A 22,208-nucleotide genomic window follows, 5' to 3' on the forward strand; every position below is an offset into this window, starting at 1 on the left:
CTCTCTGAATTCAAAATACTCCCAAAATAGGTTAAACCACCCCGCATCTAATGCCATGCTTTGCCTGTCACAGACATATGTATAAGACAGAGGGAGACACAAGACCTTAGAGATCTATGTTGCCTTCATTAATATTTTCAGTTGTCCTTTTTTGGATGCCATGGAAGTTTGTACACTTGGCCTAATGCACCATAGTAAGTAAGATTTGGGATGAGAGAGAGTTAACAGGTTTTTTCCCCCTTTTTGTAAAGTAGGAAAAGGGCTATTGAGAAAGGGCAGCCAGGACTAGAGAACCAGCCTGACCCCCCAGCTGCAGGTGCACTGTCTGCTAGATCAGTTCAGGGGAAGGCAGATATGGTATTCAGGGTCTGGAAATGGAGTGCCTTAAAACAATTCATGCCCAAATACCCCCTGGGAAGTCTTCCTGTCTCTTCAGGGACACTCACACTGCAGGTTGTAAACCGTGGTTCTAATACCTGCTCCTTGCAAACCACACCTAGAAATAGGTGTGTAGAGACCTAGAACATCTTTTGAGCTTCACCAAGACCTTCCGAGCCACCATTTCCCCACTGTTCAAACCCTGACCAGGGAACGTCCCACAATGTGCAGGCAGCACATACCATGAACAGTGCCACAACTTAGACTTAGCGCAATGGTGAAATACTGAGAAAGAAAAACCAAAGTGTCTCCAGGAAGTAAACAGCCCATGACAAGAGGCCAGACAGACCACACATGAAACAGACGCACCACACATGAAATGTGCATAAGAATACAGTGAAGATATTTACACTTCTTGTTAAAAAAAAGATGGAGCAGACAGCTGGAGAGGTTGAAGGAACTGGAAATGTGGGATCTCAGAGACTGGGGAGACTTCCTGGAGTTGCATTTGTTTTAGAGACTCCGAGAAGGGCACAAATGAGATTTGATGGAGTAAGGAAGGCCAGTGTACTGATACCTTTTTAAACTTTCCACAGCTGTCTTCTGGTATGAAAATGTTCTGAAGTCCTTTCCTCTCCAGAGTTAAGATGTGTTTTTGAGCCTGACTTCTATATTCAGTGATAGGAGAAAGAGAGAGGAAGAAAGGGAGAAAAAAGGGGACAAATTGGAATTTCTTAACTTCTGGACTAGTGGTAGTCAAATGAGTTAATTCATACTAAAGTGTTAATGACACACAACAGTTATACCCTCCAAAGATCCCTTGTAGCATAAAGGCTCTGTGAAATGTTGTATATGTTGAGGAATCAAAGTAACAAAGGAATAAATGAAGAAGGCAAATTAGGCAAAAGGAATGGGCGAGAGGACTGGTTCTCAGCATTCAAGCAATCCAATCAGGAAACCCCATGCAATGGCAAAACTTATCTAGTGCACCAATGGGGTCAGTAGATACCATCTGCCAGTAGATGGCGGTCTTCATATTAATTGATTCTTTGCTGGAACAGCCCTTCTTTCTACCAGATATTTGTGGGGTTGGTTGGTTTTTTGCATAGGTGGAAAAGGAAGCTACCTCCACAGTGTATATTGGAGAGCCCTGCGTGAGAGCTCCCCCTGCTCAAAATTTAGTCCCTCACAGACTCTGCCACTTATGTCTAAAATTCCTATTTATTCAGCCCTTTGTGGAGGAGGGCAGATGGCTGGCAAGAAGGGAAACTGAGGTTAGTCATTAACACTTTAGCAGGAACTAATTTGGTGTATTAATTCAGGAAAGAAAGGAACTTTCCAGGCACTGGGCACTTAATAGCCTTCTTTAAAAAAAAAAAAAAAGGAGGTGCCTGGTGCCTGGGCACAGTGGCCCATGCCTGTAATTCCAACACTTTGGGAGGCCAAGGCAGGATGATTGCTTGAGCCCAGGAGTTCCAGACCAGCCCAGGTAACATAGCAAGACCCTGTCTCTACAAAAATAAAATAAATGAGCTGGGTGTGGTGGCATGTGCCTGTGGTCCCAAGCTACTCAGGAGGCTGAGGTAGGAGGATCATTTGAACCCAGGAGATTGAGGCTGCAGTGAGTTATGATTGTGCTGCTGCACTCTATCCTGGACAACAGAGCAAGACCCGTTCTCAACAACAACAGAAGAAGTAGGCAGAAAAGAAATGATAGGTTGGAATAGATGGGTTTTGGCTTGGGCCAGACCTGAATTTCCTTCAGCTCCCATCCCACGATGGAGGACCGGGTCCCCACAGGTTTGTTGAACAGACCATGAAGCTTGTTAACCTTGGCTGGGTGCAGAGGCAGGAGAATCCTAATTTCTTGGCAGTCTCTACACGGATGCCCATGGATCTGTATGGCCCAGTACTTTCTTTTTTTTTTTTTTTTTTTTTTTTTTTTGAGACGGAGTCTTGCTCTGTCACCCAGGCTGGAGTGCAGTGGCCGGATCTCAGCTCACTGCAAGCTCCGCTTCCCTGGTTCACGCCATTCTCCTGCCTCAGCCTCCTGAGTAGCTGGGACTACAGGCGCCCGCCACCTCGCCCGGCTAGTTTTTCGTATTTTTTAGTAGAGATGGGGTTTCACCATATTAGCCAGTATGGTCTCGATCTCCTGACCTCGTGATCCGCCCGTCTCGGCCACCCAAAGTGCTGGGATTACAGGCTTGAGCCACCGCGCCTGGCCTGGCCCAGTACTTTCTTCATCCCTAGGATGGCCTGAGAAGTAAGGGGACATAGCAAAAGAGGAGTTATTCAGAAAGAAGCCAAGATGGTGAGAAGACCTGAAACTGGTGCAGTAGCTATCTGTCCCATGGTAAGCTAGAGAAGAGAAGACACGTATTCATCAAGGTGCTGGCCTCTGACACCAGTGGTTGTCAGGTGGAACTTGCAAACCCAAAGGGAGAATCAGAAGTTAGAGAGAAATTGATCAAGATGCAATGTAAGAACAACTTCACCTTCTGTCGTCACCATCTGAAGACAGACTGATGACGGTTACGATAAAATAATAATCGGGACAATCAATCACATGTATTTAACCATCACTTGGTGCCAGGCGCTGTGCTCCACATGCTTAATCTCATCTCACAATTGCAGCATTGCTGTGGAGTGGGTATTATTATGACCACCTTTTCGCAGTTGAAGAAACAGAGGCTGAGAAGAGTTAAATAACATATTGGGTATGACCCTGAGCATTTAACCATGTCGTGAGGCTGCCTCCTTAGACAGAATAGGCAGCCCTGGGGGTCTACAAGTTCACAGTACAGAGGCATTGCAGCAGAGGCTAGGGACATCCGGCCGCGGTGCTGCAAAGGAGACTCATGGGATTCAATCATCTTAAAGGTCTTCCCAACCCCTAGGGCATACAGAGCCACACACTCATTCAGCCAATATGCACAGAGTGCCAAGCTGTGTCCTAGGAGCTAAGAGGATGATGTTATCGAAGGAGGAGGAGGAAGAGAAGGGCGTGGAGGAGGAGGAGAGAGGAAAGAAAGGGGGAAGAGAGAAAGTAGGAGGAAGAGGAGGAGAACAGGAACAGCAACTAAAAATTTTTTAAACCATTTTTTTAAAATTCACATCACTATTAATATAATAGAGGCTACCTTACAGAAGTGAAAAAAATGCTATGAAAAAATATAGTGGGGCGTATAACCTAATCTGAGGAACCTAGGAAACTTTCTTCAGACTAGAAGGGAAGTGACTTTTTTCTTTTTTTTTTTTCAGCATCCATTTTTAAAATTTATTTTTATTTTTAGTAGAGACATAGAGATGAGGTCTTGCTATGTTGCCCAGGCTGATCTCAAACTCCTGACCCCAAGTGATGCTCTCACCTCAGCATACCAAAGTGCTGAGATTACTGGAATGAACCATTGCCTCTGGTCCTAAAATCTTTAAATAAGAGGATATGACCCAGGGTTAGTTTTTTTTAGCTGTGACTGGCCCTTGGGGTGGACATAGGGTTTGATGTGGCTATGTGGGGTTTCCCAGGCCTGGCCGAAATGCCTGTACACTTTGGCCCTTGTAAGGATGGGAGAGCAGGCTGAAGCCACAGGCCTAGGGGAGGCCAGGGCCAGCTGGGCAAAGGTAAGGATTTTGCCCCCAGGCTTGAGGACATGGCTGTGGGTCTGCTGTTCACATGCAATGCACCCACCTTGAGTTTGGGCACCTCCAGCACGGGCTCAGCATCCATTATGACCCCCACAACCACAGCTGTTTTGTTCTTCCAGCCAGAAAGTTTCATCTTCCCCATCATCCGGGAAAGAGACAGAGGTGGTCAGTTTTAGCGACTCATTAACATCGTCTTCAGCACAACGTGGTTGATGGTGGAGTTGGTTCATCTGGCCAGAAACCTGAACAGCTTGACCAACAGCCTTTGGTAGATGTCCTTCTGAGATGGGAGCATCGCTTGAGCCCAGGAGTTCAAGGCTGCAGTGATCGTGTCACTGCACTCCAGCCTGGGCAGCAGAGTGAAATCTTGACTCAAATTAAAAAAAAAAAAGCCCATGGCGGGAGACTTTGGCTCTTTGAGGATCAGAAGGAAGTGTGGCAGGAGTCAGGCAAGAAGAGCTGACCCGGGCTGCTGCTGGAGAAGTAAGCAGGGGTTAGAAGCCATGTTGAGACTATTCTTAGAGTAAGGGTGGGGTTTTGAAGGATTTTAAGCAGGGTAGAGACACGAGATCTATGTCTTCAACGACTACTGTGATTGCTGTATGGTGCCTGCAAGGGAAGAGGGTGGAACCCAGGGGAGTCATTGCAAGGAGATCCCCGTGGAGGTTGGTACGGAATAGGAAATTGCCTTCTTTTGCATGGCTCATGTGGCACTGCCCATCCACACTGGCCCTGCACATCTTCTTGAAGGGAAGAAAACCCAGGTGGAGAAAGTAGAAGCTGGGCTTGGGAGCTGGGGTAGATCTCCACCAGCCTGACCCACCCAGCAGCTGTCCTTTCTGGTCTTCACTCTTGCTGTGGTTTTCAAATCTGCATTCAGCAACTGAGGCAAAGCAGCGGGTGCTTGGGGATCTTACGCACCCTTCTGTAATCAGTGACAGCTGCGCTGAGCTGCAACCCCGAGTCTTCGCCTCCCACACTGCCCGTGCTTACGGTTCCTTCCCTGCCACCCAAGAAGAAGATGTAGGAAGCTGGAAGCTGGAAGCGAAGAAAAAGAAGGCTAGGCAGTGGCGAAGGCATCACAGAGAAGGAAGGTTCAGACACTTTTTGAATAAAAATTCCAAGTCAGATATTTATTCTAACACACGAAAAAGTTAAGGATGAATGCAGTTCATGTAGATCTGGCAAATTATGCTACCAACCCTGAATTAGGAGAGCTCCGTCTACTCCTGGTTTCTGCCCCAACTTCCCTTTTCTCTCAGTTTCCTCACTCTCGAACAGAGTTAATAGCCGGCGTCACTTTTATCGCACACACTCAGGCTGGAAGGAAGAGGGTTTGGATGGTTAAAACCTTGATGGAGAAGTGAGGCCGTGGTGTTGCCAGGACTGTTATCAGACGGCAGGGGTGGGAAAGAGCCAGCTTTTGTTTCCAACTGTCCACCATGTCATTCCATGCTTTTCACTGGAATTAAATCCTGTGTGTTCTAGAACTCTTTAGAGTCTCATTCTGCAGGGCTCCTCCTCAGTGTTTTTCCACCATGCAATCCCCACCTGTCCCTGTTCCATAAGCCCCCGATTCTTAAGATCTTTGTGAGGGAGACACTGCAGATGCATCTTCAATCAAGTCAGAGAGCACCCTTACCCATTCTCTGCTAAATTCAGTCAAGAAATCCCTCAAATATGCAAGTTGAGCATCCCTAATCCAAAAATCCAAAATCTGAAATGCTTCAAAATCCAAATTTTTGAGTGTGGACCTGATGCCACAAGTGAAAATTTTTACACATTAAGTAATTAGCACAAACCTTGTTTCATGCCCAAATTTTTAAAAATATTTTATAAAATGACCTTCAGGCAGCCGGGCACGGTGGCTCACGCCTGTAATCCCAGCGCTTTGGGAGGCGAAGGTGGGCGGTTCACAAGGTCAGAAGATCGAGACCATCCTGGCTAATATGGTGAAACCCCGTTTCTACTAAAAATACAAAAAATTAGCCGGGCTTGGTGGCGGGTGCCTGTAGTCCCAGCTACTTGGGAGGCTGAGGCAGGGGAATGGTGTGAACCCGGAGGTCAGAGCTTGCAGTGAGCTGAGATCCGGCCACTGCACTCCAGCCTGGGCAACAGAGCAAGACTCTGCCTCAAAAAAAAAAAAAAAAAAAAAAAACTTCAGGCTATGTGTATAAGGTGTATATGAAAAATAAATTAGTTTTGTGGTTAGACTTGTATCTCATCCCCAAGATATTCATTGTGTGCAAAATATGCCAAAGTCTGGAAATATAAAAAATCCAGAGCACTGCTGTTCCCAAGCATTTTGGATGAGCGATACTCAACCTATAGTAGTTGGCTAGTGTATTTGGGTTAGGGTTAGCCCTCAAATTGAGATACAGTTCCTGACCTTAAGGAGCTTACCCTTGTGCCATCCAAGAAAGGAGGCAAACCAGTGCTCCAGAAACATTTACACAGGAGAGGTGTTTAACAACCCGCAACGGGAAAACCAGTGACATAACCATGCGGGCAATGGAAGTTTTCTTTGTGCTTTGTGTTCTCTAGAAATGATTGAAGCCTGGCTCCCTCTGTCAAAGCAGTACATTCTCCCGCTGTGCTTCACCCGTGCTACATTCATTTCCCTCAAGCACCATCACGAAACCCTTTTACTCATTTGTTCGTATGGTTACTGCCTGGTTCTCCACTAGAAGTAAAGCTTTTTAAGTTGAGAAACTATGTGTGTCTTGTTTAACGCTGTATCCCTAATACCGAAAACTCTGTCCGGCACTACGACATGCTCAGTACATATTTGATCAACGGAATGCATGTTGTCTTTGTTGTTGTTGTTGTTTTAATTGTAATTGCCAATTGTCAGTCTCTACCCACCAGACTACAAAATTCAAGGGCAGGGATTTTGTCTGTGCTGTTCATTATGGTGTCTTCAATATCTGGAACCCACAGCACTGAAAAGGGTTTGCTGAGTGAGTGAATGAATGAATGAATGAATGAATGAATGACAGAGATTAATATAGGCTGAGGCATCCAGGCATCCAGGAACTGACATTTACTGAGTACCTGTTCTATATGAGACACCCTTTTAGGCACTTTATTACTATGTTTTATGTTGCAGGGAACATGTTTAGACTAGTTTAGAACTCAACTTGAAATAATTTCCTGCATTAAGAAAAATTGGTTTTGACACATTCTTGTCATAGAAGTCAGCCTTTGTTCCCATGATGCTCTGAACAGCTGCAGTCCTGAGGAAGCCAGGGGAAGCTCCCCCTGCCTGCTGCTGAAACAGCTGGCCGGTGAACAGAGACCACCCCAGACCCTTCAGCTCTCAGCACAGCTGTGTGAGCAGATGGAGATTCTGCCACCCAGAGAATCCAACAGCTGAGAATAGAGTGGGTGGACTTGACCACTGGTATGACCTGTGCATGTCAACCCTAATGTGGAGAAAGGTTTTTCATCTCTACAGGTCAACCAATTAGCATGGTTTGACCTAGAATTCTTCAAAAGTTGTAGCAAGAGCCCTTCTGTATTGTCCCTGCAGCCAGGCACCACGAACACCACTCCAGCTGCTGGGATGCAAGAGGTCTGCGGGCTTGATTTTGCTATAACCGTCAGTTTCCACGCTTTTTTCAGCCCCTTGCCAGGTTACAAAGCCGAATTCCTAGACTTGTAGAATGTTGGAGCTAGAAGGAGCCGTAGAGATCCTTAGACTCTAGATACTTAGACGGAGGCCTCACTTGAGGGATGAGGACCCGGAAGCTCAGAGGAGCGTCCTCTTGGCCCAAGCTGCATGGCTGTGGATGGCAGCCAAAGGGCCAACCTCTTAGCTCTATGGCCGATGCTCTTGTATGAGTTTTCTTCTAAGTTGGGTTTGGAGTATTATCATTAGCAGTTCTATTGTTTTTACCCTTTGTCAAACAGCAGTAATTAGTGTGCTATTAATAATAGTATTGATTATTAATAACATTGATCAAGCAAGTCTATGTCAGACAAGGTGCTAGAGGTTGTGTTTAATTCAATGAAAACCCCTAAGAGTGGGAAGGACGCTGGTCCTAACCTGGAGGGACCCAAGGAAGTTTTCAGGGCATGGCAAATGTCTCTACCTTGGCCTGGGTGGTGAGTACATTGAGAAATACGTATGTAAAATCCATCCCGCTGTATACTTAGCACTTATGCTCTTCAAGTAGGTGATGTCTCCATTTAAAAAAATGAATGCAACTTATATATGCATAAATCTGCCACAGTAACTTTCTAAGAAGTAAGAAAAAAAGCCCTGGCCGGGCGCGGGGGCTCAGGCCTGTGATCCCAGCACTTTGGGAGGCCAAGGCAGGTGGATCACGAGGTCGAGAGATCAAGACCATCCTGGCTAAGATGGTGAAACCTCATCTCTTCTGAAAATACAAAAAATTAGCTGGGCGTGGTGGCACATGCCTGTAGTCCCAGCTACTTGGGAAGCTGAAGCAGGAGAATCGCTTGAACCTGGGAGGTGGAGGTTGCAGTGAGCCGAGATTGTGCCACTGCACTCCAGCCTGGTGACAGAGCGAGACTCCATCTCAAAAAAAAAAAAAAAAAGGCCCTAAGAGGTATCTTTATTATCCCCACTTTATAGATGAGGAAACTAAAAAAGTAATATTAACATAATTAATCATCGTATTAGCTCCTACATGCCAGGCATGAAGATAAGGGTTTAGGTACAATACCTTGTTCATTGTTTCTTTTTGCCATTTTAGCCACTTTTTATTGTGGTAAAACATACATGACAAAATTTACCATTTTCACCGTTTTAAAGGATTCAGTGGCATTAAGTACATTCACATTGTTGTGTAACCATCACCACTGTTCATCTCAGATTTTTTTTCATCTTCCCAGACTGATATGTGTTCTGATCTGGATTCTATCACCTTCTAAATGTGTGACCTCAGGCAAGTTGCTTAACGTCTCTGAGATTCAGGTGCCTCCTCTTTAAATTGGAGGGCCTGAGGTGAACCACTCTATGGGGGGGATCATGGCCACACGCAGGATGTGAGCGGTGGGCAAGAGTAAAGCTTCATCTGTATTTATAGTCACTTCCCATTGCTCGCATCACCACCTGAGCTCCACCCCCTGTCAGCTTAGTGACTGCATGAGATTCTCATAGGAGCACGAACCCTACTGTGAGCTGCGCATGCGAGGGATCTGGGTTGCGGGCTCCTCATGAGACTCTAATACCTGCTGATCTGTCACTGTCTCCCATCACCCTCACATGGGACTGTCTAGCTGCAGGAAAACAAGCTCAGGGCTCCCACTGATCCTACATTATGGTGAGTTGTATAATTATTTCATTATATATTGCAATGTAGTAATAACAGAAATGCAGTGCCCAATAAACGTCGTGTGCCTGGGTCATCCTGAAACCACCTTTTCCTCCCCTGCCTCATTCATGGAAAAATTGTCGCCCATGAAACCCTTCTCTGGTGCCAAAAAGGTTGCAGACCACTGCCTTACAGAATGTGGGCAGCCTAAAAACTAAGCTGGTGAGACTGAGACCAAAGGTATCTCCAGATTTGGGTTGTTACTAACCCATCAGGGACTCTCTCAGACACCCTCAGCAGGAATGGAGAGTGAGGTGGCCCAGGTGCTTAGAGACACAGAAAGGGAGCCAGAGAAGCCATTAGGAAACAGAGACGTGGCACAGGGAAGAAGAGTAGAGAAACCTGAGTCATGCGGTAGCAGCTTGAAGACAGGGCGATGAGTAAGGTGCGGGCATTTGCAGAGAGGGGGCAGTAATAGAGGTCACGAGGCTGGAAAAGCGTCTGGTGGGCAGAAACCAGGAGGCAGATGGGAGAAAAAGAAACAGCCATGGGAGAAGCAGGGTGAGAGCGACCTGAAAAGTCTGTCTGCAGCGTGGACAGTTCCAGGGTTGCTTTTGGTCCCTGCAGCTGCAGTGGCCTCCAGATCATCCATGGGCAGTCGCCGCCCACCATCTCAGCATGGTTTGGCAGGTGCATTTTAAAGTGAGTTCCTGGCATCTTATAGAGATAAATAGGGCAAAAAGTAATAATAATAATCAGACATAGCCTTTACCCTCAGGGAGCTTAGTCTCCGGTTCTCATAAAAGCTGAGCTACTACAGTGCACACAAAAATCAGAGTCCGGTGGCTAAACTCATGTGTTTTATAATTGAGCAGAAATGGACTTAATTCCCAGCTCTGCCATTTGCTAACTATGTGATCTTGAAAGCATTTCCTGGTCTCTCTAAGGCTCCACTTCCTCATCTGTAAAAAGGTCACAAGAACAGCACCTGCACAACCAGGGCACTGGAAGAATTGAGGGAGGCAGAGCCTGCAGGGCTGGGCACGCACCTGGCATGTGAGGCTTCCGCGGACGGCAGCCTTTATTACCCAAGCTCATTAGACCAACAGGCATTTCCTCCATTCACCTGCATTACTATTGTGTGAATTCTGATTCCTCAGGTGCTGCTGTCATGCAGGAATTTGGCTCCTGAAGCAGGAGAGGGAGAGGAGACCAGGGAAATGGGGACAGCTACTCCCGGAAGTTATCACAGGGGAGAAGGGCTTAGAGCGCAACTTAATAAAAAGAGCATCACATCAATGCTTCCTGGGGCCCACTGGCACCCCCTGGAAGCTGCACATTCCCTCCCCAGCCAGGCCTCTGCTAGCAGCCTCTCTGTGCTAGAGGGAACCTAGGGACAGGGACAGCTCCAGCTGCAGGCAAGTTCCTAGAAAGTCCAGTGGAATGGATGTCATTCCTCTACTGTGAGTAATCGGCCCAAACAAAGCCCACTGGTATTTCCGAGTCCATTCCCAGTGCCCAGAGCTGGACCCAGTAGCTCAGCAGCTGCGAGGAGTGGAATGCAGATCTCGAGCTCGCTGCCCTAGATTCAGCCTTGGGAAAAGACTCGTGGCCCCAAGCAGGGAAGGCACTCCCAAGGTCATCTCGTCCATGCTCCCGCCTCTGGGCCCAGACATTGTAAGACGCGGGGCCTGGGGACCCACGGTAGCCCAAGCGTGGGGACCAGGGAGTCTGCGGGAGGATTCTGAGGATATAAAGTGGAGCCAGGAAAAGGATGTTCCTTTCTCTGTCACCTCCTCGAGCTTCCATTCGAAGGAGTTGCAGGAGAGGGGAAAGAAGTCAGGAAAGGAAAAGCTGAGCCTCCGAGGTGTCTCTGCCCCGACTTCTCTCCTGCTCCTCCTCTGGTCTCGGGGCAGGCCAGCCCTGTCTGCCTCCTATCGCTTTCCTCGCTTCTGGGCCACCAGTCTGTCGCATCCACCATTTCTGGAAGTTCAGGGATAAAGCTATCCTTATTCTTTCGGAATAGCGGCAGCTGCTCTGTCAGTTCGGGGTGGCAGGGGTTTCCCTAACTGGGTTGCCGATGAGCCCAGGTCCCTCACACTGGGGAGGCAGGTCTTTGGCCTTAGCTCACTGGGTCACCCCAGCAGTTGTTCCAGGGAGGTCTTATCGCCACCTCTTGACAGACGAGGAAGCAGGAGCACAGCAACATGAAAGGACTTGCTCGAGACCCCTCGCCGGTCCTTCCACTGACGGGACACACCCGCGTCTCAAGGCTGATTTTCAAGGAACAGAAACTTCCACTGCTGCCTGTGCCTCGCCTGGCTCCCACCCAATATGAAAGAGTGGCACACTGATAGGTCACACGCCCCAGTTAATTGCTCCCTAGCTCCCACGGGAAAAGCCATAACGTGTCCTTTCCAAAATGGTGACTGTCATTTCCCCCAGCCTAATTTAAGGCTGGCATTAACATTCCCCAGAGTTAACCTGAGCTGTGCTCCTGTGCAGTTGCTGTGCAGAAATGTTTCCTCCGTGTGCATTGCCTGCCTGTCATTTCTTAGCTTTTGCAGAGTGTAAGCTGTGGTCCTGGGGGAACAGGGCAGTAGGTAGGGTTGGGGGTCCAAGGGTCAGTGGCCCTCAAACCTGGTACCCTGTAAACACCTTGGTCATTTTGAATTTACCAGCTCAGGAAAGAAGATTCCTTGCAAGCGCACAGTTGCCTGTGGTCAGAGGGATGATCTCAAAGTGCTCGTACTTCCTGGGCCAGCAGCCAGCTGCCTTGGATGGTCAGAAGGTGAAATTTGAATGCTGGTGAATGGGAGAGCGGAAGTTCAGCAAGGCTGAGTTAAGCCCATTCATGAAAAAGATCTGGTCTCACTTCCTTATTGCCAGGAGTCGTGTGTGAAGTGTGCGCGTGCGTGTGTGTGCGCGCGCGTGTGTGTGCGTGCGCGTGTGTGTGCGCGCGCATGCATGTGAGCTTGATTACTTTCTGCCTCACTTCTTCCTCCACCTCTACTCTTTTCTTTTTTTTCCTCTCTCTCTGAAAATCTTAAGTTCATCCTCAGGAAACTGCCCAAGAATGTGTATCTGGTCTGTGGTTTGCTGAAAAAAAGAAAGAAAGATTCATACAAAAGCAATTATCTCTCTCTTTCACCCTGTCTCTCTCTGTCTGTCTCTCCCTCTCTGTCTCTCTCTCTCTGTGTGTCTCCCTCCCTCTCTCTCTCTCTCTCTCTCTCTCTCTCTCTCACACACATACACACACACACACAAATACACACACACGCAGTTTCCAGGCTGTGCTGCATGCGCCTCCCTGGCTGTTCTCCCATCCAGTCGTGTCTGGCTTAGGGAGGTGAAGTCATCTCTGGGTGGGAGATATCCCGGTCAAAGGTGCGGTGGGAAGGCCATCAAGATTGACCCACAGGGAAAAAATTCAAGGTTATCCAGCTAGCTCCCACCTCAGTGGATCACATGGTGCCTCTGGCAGGCTGTGCCTCTGGCTAGTGGCGTGATTCCCAGCCGACTAGAAGCCTGCTCTGTGGCAGGTACCTCCCCTGTTATCTGTGAGATGGAGGTGATCATGATAGTGGGCTCCTCGTGGGTTATTGCAGTGATGAAGGTGACACACACAAGGTGCTCAGCACAGCGTGTAGTCATAGGTGATCTTGCTGAATGCCTCCAGGGCAGGGGAATCACCAGCTCCAGGGCAGCCTGTCCCATTTTCAGCAACACAGCAAAGAAGTCACCAACCCTGCTGGGGTTTTCAAGTCTTGGGAGGAATCGAGGCACTTCCTTTTCCTTTAGAAACAGAAACCGAGATGCTGACCAAGACAAAGTATGCACCCAGCGCAGTTTGACCTACCCAGATTCACAGGGGCCTCGCGGACATGTGCCTAAGAAGACGCACCTCAGGGAAGGATATGACACCAGAGCCCTCGAAATGATTGACTGGAGCAGGTGATTTTGAGCCTCAAGTACTTTCAGTTGTGACTCTCAGACTCTGATCAAGAAGTGCTTACTGAGCAGCCACAATGATTTCAGAGTAATCTGGGAGGAGTGCACCTGTCCTTCCGCTGAGCCTCCTCCGTGGGTGTGGCAGGTAGAAGGGCACATAGGTGCTTTCCCCGCCTGTAGCCAACATCCCCTGGCTGTTGATGCCCTGTGAAATCTTTCTCGCTGATCCTGCACATTTGGAAAGCGCTGTCATGACAATTATTACTCACAACGTTCTCTTGCTGAGGGAGGACAGTCACTTGACATGTATTATTCTCCCCCGTTTTACAGACATGGAAACAGAGATCCTGGTGGTGGAGTTTGAAGCTGCTGGAATTCTCCAAGCTGCTCTCCCTGCCTTTTAGGCTGTTTCTCCAAGTGGTGCCAGTGACACAAAGAGCTGTTCTTATCCTCTCTCGTCCTGAGTTATTATCCAGTGAGTCGAGCGGAAGTTTCTAACCACCCCTCAAGTTTCCTACCAAGGAACTTAGGGAGGTGAAGTCATCTCTGGGTGGGAGATCATCCCAGTCAAGGCTGACCCAGGGGGAAAAAATTCACTGTTATCCAGTTAGGTCCCACCTCAGTGGACCACATGGTGCCTCTGGCGGGCTGTGCCTATGGCTAGTGACGTAATTTCCAAGCTGTAGGAGGCTGCTGTGCGGCAGGTACCTCTAGGTAATGTGCCATCCCACATCCATGCGCTTGGTTTGCCTTGACCCTGGCTTTGGCCATGTGATTAACGTCCGTCGGGCGCTTCCTAGAACACCAAGGAGTGGACACTGAGGCTGCAGACCCCAGGTGGAGAAGGATGGGCTCCCAAATAAGGATTCTCTCTCACTGCCTTCTTTTCCTTCCCCCTCCCTTCCCCTGTGTCCCCAAACCATCCATCGATAGTGAAAGAGAGGAAACATCTGGTCTGGGTTCCTGTGTCAGGGGGCTTGTAGGAAGAGATGGTTGGAGGTCTTGGAACCCTGAAATAAACCAACGGTTCAGCTGCCATCCTCCCCACCCAGCATCCTGTCTTCCTCACCCCACCTTCATATCAGCCATCCTCCCAGCGACAGCCTGCACGGTGCCACCACCCAGCAGACAGCTGCTGCTGCCAGTTCCAGAAACGAGAGAGATCCATGACCAAAGTGAGGCTCCAGAATGTCTCTGTCAAGACAGTGGAGATGCTCCGGTCACAGGGCCAGGGGACCAGCAGCGGGGGGTGGGACTGGAGGGACACCTCTGCACATACTTCCAAAACTCCGTAAAAGAAGTCTTCCTCCGGCCGGGCGCGGTGGCTCAAGCCTGTAATCCCAGCACTTTGGGAGGCCGAGACGGGCGGATCACGAGGTCAGGAGATCGAGACCATCCTGGCGAACACAGTGAAACCCCGTCTCTACTAAAAATACAAAAACTTAGCCGGGCGAGGCGGCGGGCGCCTGTAGTCCCAGCTACTCGGGAGGCTGAGGCAGGAGAATGGCGGGAACCCGGGAGGCGGAGCTTGCAGTGAGCTGAGATCCGGCCACTGCACTCCAGCCTGGGTGACAGAGCGAGACTCCGTCTCAAAAAAAAAAAAAAAAAAGAAGTCTCCCTCCAAACATCCTCTTCTTCCTTCCCTCACTGATCATCATGAACAATCTTTTATGGAATATTTCCTCCATGCCACGCACTTAAACAAATTATCTTGTGTAATCATCGTAATGGCCCTACAGGGTTGGTATTCATTCTCTTCTTACAGATGGAGTCGAAGCACAGAGAGGTTAGTAAATTGGCCAAGTTCGTACAACTCTTGAGTGGCAGAGCTCGGATTCAAACCTTGTCAAATTCCGAAGTTCAGGCTCTCAGCATCGACAACAAACTGTCTGTCTGATGACTCCTCAATCCTTTGTCTCCCAGTTAGGCACACCAGGATTTAATCACCATCTCAAAAAGACTGGTCTCATTCAGCTGTCCTCTTCTTCCTTCCTTCATTCACTTCAATCACGCATTCGTATACCAAGTAAAAGACTTACTGTCTACCATGTGTGTGCTAAACACTGAGAAAGAACAAAATATTTTCAACTCCATTCCTCTACTAGAGATGTGATCGTTTGGGAAGCATGATCGATGGCACAGCAGAGAGTAAATATTCCCAGACCTGAGAGCAAGAGGGATCACCTCATTAGCTCTGACCTCTTCTCGCCTCCCTGCCTCCCGGTTCGCTCTGTGGCTTTGAAAGATGAATACCCGGTAAGCCTCAAGAGTGAGGGATGTGATGTGGTGGTTGTTCAGAGAAAGACAAGGTCCAGGGGCTGCCTGGCCTTGCTGTAGGGGTGGGGCTCCAGCAGAACCTTGAGTGATGGCTGGTGACGCTCTTCAGCCACAAGCATAGGCGCAAATGCTTGATGCCAGTTGGAGGAGCAGTAAATCCAAGAGACACTGAGAAAGACAGACCATGTGCAGGAGAAGCTGTGGTTTACAGGCAGAGACGAGATGATAAAGGAGTGTTGGGGTCTTGTTGGGTGGGGTCCCAAGTGGCTGCTGAGTGGCTGGCTTTATTCCTGCATGCCACGGAGAGGTCACACTTCCTATCGTGTGTCAGGATGTCATCTCCGGAAGAACAGAGGGAGGAGGGTGGGCTTAGTGACTGTCCTGTGGCTGCAGCCCCCCCTGAGGCTGCAGATGCCATAGTTTCTGGGTATGCTAGAGAGCTGATGAGGAGCCTGGGGTTGGCAAACCTGGGTTTGAAGCCAAGCCTCACTGTCACTAGTAGAGGTGAGCTTGAGCAGGTGTTTTAACGCCTCCAAGCCTTGCTCTGTTACCTATAAAATGAGCCTACTAATACCTACTCTACACGCTTGTTGTGAGAGTTCAATGAAATATGGGTGTTGAGAATGTATTAGTAGCATAGTGCCTGGTACATCAAACACTTCTGCATGGGCAGCTATTGGCCCAGACTGTCCTCCTATCCTGGTGTCTGGGTGATTGGCCAGTTTACTAATTGGTTAAAGAGTATGAAAATGTCCAGCAACTAGTGTGACTGGATTCTTACAGACTCTCCCTCATTCATTTTGTTTTGTTTTGTGTTTTTGAGACAGAGTTTTGCTCTTGTTGCCCAGACTGGAGTACAGTGGCACGATCTTGGCTCACTGCAACCTCCGCCTCCCAGGTTCAAGCAATTCTCCTGCCTCAGCCTCCCGAGTAGCTGGGATTACAGGCTCCCACCTCCACACCCAGCTAATTTTTGTATTTTCAGTAGAGACAGGGTTTCACCATGTTGGCCAGGCTGGTCTCAAACTCCTGACCTCAGGTGATCCATACATCTCGGCCTCCCAAAGTGCTGGGATTACAGGCGTGAGCCATGGTGCCCACTCTCTCCCTCTATTCTTTTTTTTTTTTTTTTTTTTTTTCCTGAGACAGAGTCTCTCTCTGTCGCCCAGGCTGGAGTGCAGTGGCACATTCGTGATCTCGGCTCACTGTAAGCTCCGCCTCCCGGGTTCACGCCATTCTCCTGCCTCAGCCTCCCGAGTAGCTGGGATTATAGGCACCCACCACCACTCCCAGGTAATTTTTTTTGTATTTTTAGTAGAGATGGGGTTTCACCATGTTAGCCAGGATGGTCTCGATCTCCTGACCTCGTAATTTGCCCGTCTTGGCCTCCCAAAGTGCAGGGATTACAGGCGTGAGCCACCGCGCCTGGCCCTCTCCCTACATTCTTAAGAGGTCACCTAGGAAAATGCCTCCATGTTCTGTGATGTTGTGTTTTGGCTGGGGGTGAGGTGGACTTCTCTCCGCCAACAGAAAACCCTCAAGCAGCATAATGGGCCGTCAACATCTTGCTAGAACGCTGCACAACAGTGTGCACGCACACAAACACACACACAGCCTCAAAAAACAGCTTGCCTGATGAATGAAGCCTTAGCATATGTAGAAAGAGAATATTTCTCAAAGACATACCATGGATGTGCATACGGGTGGATGGTACATACATTGGACACTGAAATGCACCCTTTTCCCATCTACTGTGCCCCAGATATTTGGAAATGAAGGGAATAAAACTGCTCTTGGAAACCATGAAATGAACACACAATGCATCAGAGCCAAACTTGCAATCACTCAAGAAAGAATGATTCTCAAGGCATCGAGCCCCCCGGAAGTTAATTGAAAGGCTGTCTACAGAAAAGATGGTCAGTCCTTAGGTAGAGGTAGGTCTGTAATGACAACACCGAAAAGGAGAGTCCTCGAGAAAACCCAGAGCCCTGACCTGGAGGAAGAGGACATTGGTCCTAAAGGTGCCTGTGTCTTTTTTGTGGAGATGGGCACTCAGGTTATCATCACCTGATACGATTATGCATTTTAATTTTCCAACTAACCTCAGTGTTTTCACTCTGTACTCAGCGAGCAGCCATGTGACTGTAACCTGGCTTCCCAAGTACTTGGTCCTCAAGGAGAGAATGGGTGTTAGCCCCTCGGCAGTTCCATTCCGATGTCCACGGCTGGCTGGTAGGGTGAGTCAGCATCCCCCACAGCAGTCCCGTTCGCCCTGGGCCACTGCTAGGACCCAGCATTTGAACAGTAGGACAGAGGGCTACAGGCTGGCCCAAGTCACACTGCGATGAGCTGGTCTTCCTAGGAAGCTCCCAGCCTTTCCGTTCTATGGCGCTGTCAGACTGTACCTCTCTATTTCAAAACCCATCAGAATACATCAAAGCCCTGCCTGTTAGGTAAGTATTATTATGCTCAATTTTATAAGCAAGGATATAGAGATTCCAAAGGGGTAATTAACTTGCCCAAAGGCACTTAACCTAATAAACCAGCCTGGATTCCAAACTTGTTCTGACTCTAAAGCCTGTGTTCTTTTTCTTACTTCATGAGGCCCCTGACTTCAAGGACTTTCCTCTCCAGTGTATCTTTAAGTAAGAGAGTGTGTGTGGGAGGTGAGGTGGGGGAGAGGGATGAGAATGGTCCCCTGCCTGAAGCTCCCCTCTGTGACTGAGAACCCAGTCTGTAATCTCTTCTTCACTTTTTTTTCCTTTTGAGACGGAGTCTCGCTCTGTCGCCCAGGCTGGAGTACAGTGGCGCGATCTCAGCTCACTGCGACCTCCACCTCCTGGGTTCAAGCAATTCTCCTGCCTCAGCCTCCTGAGTAGCTGGGATTACAGGCATGTGCTACCACACCCGGTTAATTTTTATATTTTTAGTAGAGATGGGGTTTCACCATGTTGGTCAGACTTGCCTCAAACTCCTGACCTGGTGATCCGCCTGCCTTGGCCTCCCAAAGTGCTGGGATTACAGACGTGAGCCACCATGTCCGGCCTCTTTTCTTTCAAGGGTAGGATGGGGACAGCATTAAGGGCTACCTCTATCTCCAGCAACATTCTCAGGTGCTCCACAAGGAGGAGTGGAAAATGATGTTTAGGAGTGAGCAGTGCCTGTCCCTCCTTTTGTTGCTCAAACTTCCACACCTGCAGTCACCCTCACTTCCCCGAGATGCTTCCAGGTGGATGGAGGACTGATGACCCTGACTCCAAGCCAAGAGGACCGGGTTAGTGCTTCATCCCTTTCTCCCAAATACCATCCTGTTTGAACAACTGATTTTCATTCAGTTTCCACCTTAAAACACAGAACACTATCAAACCATTGAGGTCACCTGTGCCTCTCTCCTGAATCCTACTGAACTCCCTCACTCTCAGATATTTCTGAAATACCTACTTATAAAAATAGTTTTGGCCGGGAATGGTGGCTCACTCCTGTAATCCCAGCACTCTGGGAGGCCGAGGTGGGCAGATCACCTGAGGTCAGGAGTTCGAGACCAGCCGGACCAACATGGTGAAACCGTATCTCTACTAAAAATACAAAAATTAGCCAGGTGTGGTGGCGGGAGCCTGTGATCCCAGCTACTCTGGAGGCTGTGGCAGGAGAATCACTTGAACCTGGGAGGCAGAGGCTGCAGGGAGCTGAGATCATACCATTGCACTCCAGCCTGGGTGACAAGGACAAAACTCCATCTCAAAAAAATAAAAATAAACAAATAAATAAATGTTTAAATTTGCATATTCTAATGACCAATGATGTTGAACACCTTTTCATGCACTTTTTTGTAATTTGTGTCTCTTCTCTTGGGAATTTTCTGTTGGAATCTTTGTGCCTCTTTTTTATTGGATTCTTTACTTTCTGATCATCGTGTTGTGCGTGTTCTTTATATATTCTAGATACCAGTACTTTATCAAATATTATATATATAAAAAACAAATATTTTCTCTCATTCTGTGACTTGTCTTTCTAGTCACCTAATGTTAGCTTTCAAAGAGCAGAAGTTTTTAGTTTTGTTGAAGCCTATTTTATTCCTTTTTTCTTTTACAGTTAATGCTTTCGGTGTCTTCTAAGACACCTTGAATAACCTAAAGTCACAAAGATTTTCTCCTGTTTATTTTAGAAGTTTTATAGTTTTAGGTTTTACATTCAGGTCTCTGATTCATTTTGAGTTAGTGTTTATATATGGTGTGAGGTCTGGTTTATTCTTTTTTCATTTGGGTGTCTAAATGCGCCAGCACCATTTTTGTTGAAAAGTCTGTACTTTCTCACTAAATTACCTTGATATGTTTGTCAAAAATGAGTTGACTACATATGTGTGATTGATTTCTGGGTTCCCTATTCTTTTCCATTTCTCTATGTCTCTATTATACCATAGACCAATACTACAATGTCTTGATTGTTGTAGCTTTCTGGTAGGCCTTGAAATTAGGATATTGTTCATTTTTTGATGTTTATATAAGTGGAATCATACTGTACATATTCTTCATTTACTTTTTTTGCAACATTAATTTTGAGATCTATCCGCGTTTGGTGATAAATCTATCTATCCATCCAGGTGATGCATACCTCCAATCTCTTCATTTTCATAATTGTATAGTGTTCCTTTGTGTGTCTATACCGTAATTTTGTGTCATTCTACTGTTGGTTGACACGTAGATTGCTTATAGATTTCAGCTGTCTCACACTATGCTGTGTGAACATTTGTGTACATGTTTAATAGTGTACATGTTCAAAGTTTCTCCCAGGTTAGAACCTAGGTATGGAATTACTGGGTCTCCAGGTAGCAAGGTTCATATGCCGTGAGCCTTCGCCTGTGCTAGAGAAGACCAGACCGTTTTCCAAAGTCTCATACCCATCTTCACACCTGGCAGCAGTGCACGAAAGTTTTCAGTGTTCCTCCTTATCTAGGCTTGGTGTTGGTAGACTTTTTAACTTAAAAATCCCACTTTGTGAGCTGGGTGCGGTGGCTCACACCTGTAATCCCAGCACTTTGGGAGGCCGAGGTGGGTGGCTCACGAGGCCAGGAGATCAAGACCATCCTGGCTAACACGGTGAAACCCCATCTCTACTAAAAATACAAAAAATTAGCCGGGCGTGGTGGCGGGCGCCTGTAGTCCCAGCTACTCGAGAGGCTGAGGCAGGAGAATGGCATGAACCCAGGAGGTGGAGCTTGCAGTGAGCCGAGATCCGGCCACTGCACTCCAGCCTGGGCAACAGAGCGAGACTCTGTCTCAAAAATAAATAAATAAATAAATAAATAAATAAATAAATAAATAAATCGCACTTTGTGGTTTCAGTTTGCACATCCCTGGATATCAGAGAGGTTAAACATCCTTTCTTAGACCCTTTGGCTTTCCTTTTACATAAAACACCTGTTTGTGCTTTTTGCTTATTTTTCTATTAAGTTGTGTTTTTCTTACTGATTAGATGAATTCTTTACATATTCTGAATACTAATACATTTCTCAGTCTGTAGCTTTTTGTTCCTTTAATGGTGACTTGACCAGAAGTTCTTCATTTTAACATGATCAAAATTATCAATCCATTCTCTTTTGTTATTTTACATATTGTGCTCTGTTTATAAAATCTTGCCATATCTTAAATTCATAAAGATCCTTGCTAGTGTTTTCTGCTAAAAGGTCTAAAGTTTTGACTTTTGTATTTACCTTTTAATTCATCTTAAGTTTTAAAAAATTGCATATATTGTGTGAGGTATGGATGCAATTTCACATGGAAAACGAGTTGTCCCAGCACCATGTATTGAATACTGTGTATTTTCCCCACTGAGCTTCAATGACCATTCTGTATTATATCACGTTTCTAAATATGTATGAATTGGTTTCTGAACTGTATCATGTTCCATTGGTCTATTTGTTCTTTTATCAGTATCAACTGTCTTAACTACCATAGTTTTATTTTTGTTTTTTGTTTTTGGAGAGAAGTCTCACTCTTGTCCCCCAGGTTCGAGCGCAATGGCTTTATCTCGGCTCACTGCAACCTCCACCTCCTGGGTTCAAACGACTCTCCTGCTTCTGCCTCCCAAGTAGCTGCGATTAAGGCGCCTGCCACCATGCCTAGCTAATTTTAGTAGGGACGGGATTTCACCATGTTGGCCAGGCTGGTCTCGAACTCCTGACCTCAGATGATCCGCCCGCCTCGGCCTCCCAAAGTGCTGAGATTATAGGCGTGAGCCACCGCGACCGGTCAGCCATAGCTTTTGAATAAGTCTTGATGTTGAGTAGGATAATCTCCTCCCCTTTACTTCTTTAGGAGTTACTCAGCTATTCCTGGTCTTTTGTGCTTCAGTTAAATTTTGAGATCAGACTGCTACATTCTACCAAAACGAGAAACAACCCAACGCTGGTGTTTTTGTTGCAATTTCACTGAATCTAAAAAAAAGAAAAAATCAAACTCAGGAGAATTTGCGGTGGCTCATGAGTGAATCTTCCTACGCCAGCCGTGGCTTGTCTCTTCGCTTTATGCAGTCATTCCAAATGAGATTTCAAAACTTTCTGTGTTTTTCCTCATAAAAGGCTGGCACATCTGTACAATATTCCTTGGTATCTTATTTTTTGTTTCCCTTGTGTTATCTTTTTTTTTTAAGTGAATTCCCTGGTGGTGCATAAAA

General features: G+C 47.3%; 2 long non-coding RNA genes across 3 annotated transcripts in view; both read left to right on the forward strand.

Moving 5' to 3' along the window:
* LOC135966138 (uncharacterized) overlaps nucleotides 1–22,208 on the forward strand; it is a 120,379-nt gene that overhangs the window by 82,377 nt on the left and 15,794 nt on the right. The window lies entirely within an intron of this gene.
* On the forward strand, nucleotides 12,629–18,292 carry LOC123567440 (uncharacterized). The gene is made up of 3 exons (XR_006690365.2): nucleotides 12,629–13,734; nucleotides 15,025–15,515; nucleotides 17,299–18,292. It is a non-coding gene; the product is annotated as an uncharacterized lncRNA (long non-coding RNA).

The sequence above is a fragment of the Macaca fascicularis genome, chromosome 11 (assembly GCF_037993035.2).
Source record: "Macaca fascicularis isolate 582-1 chromosome 11, T2T-MFA8v1.1".
Lineage (NCBI taxonomy): Eukaryota > Metazoa > Chordata > Mammalia > Primates > Cercopithecidae > Macaca > Macaca fascicularis.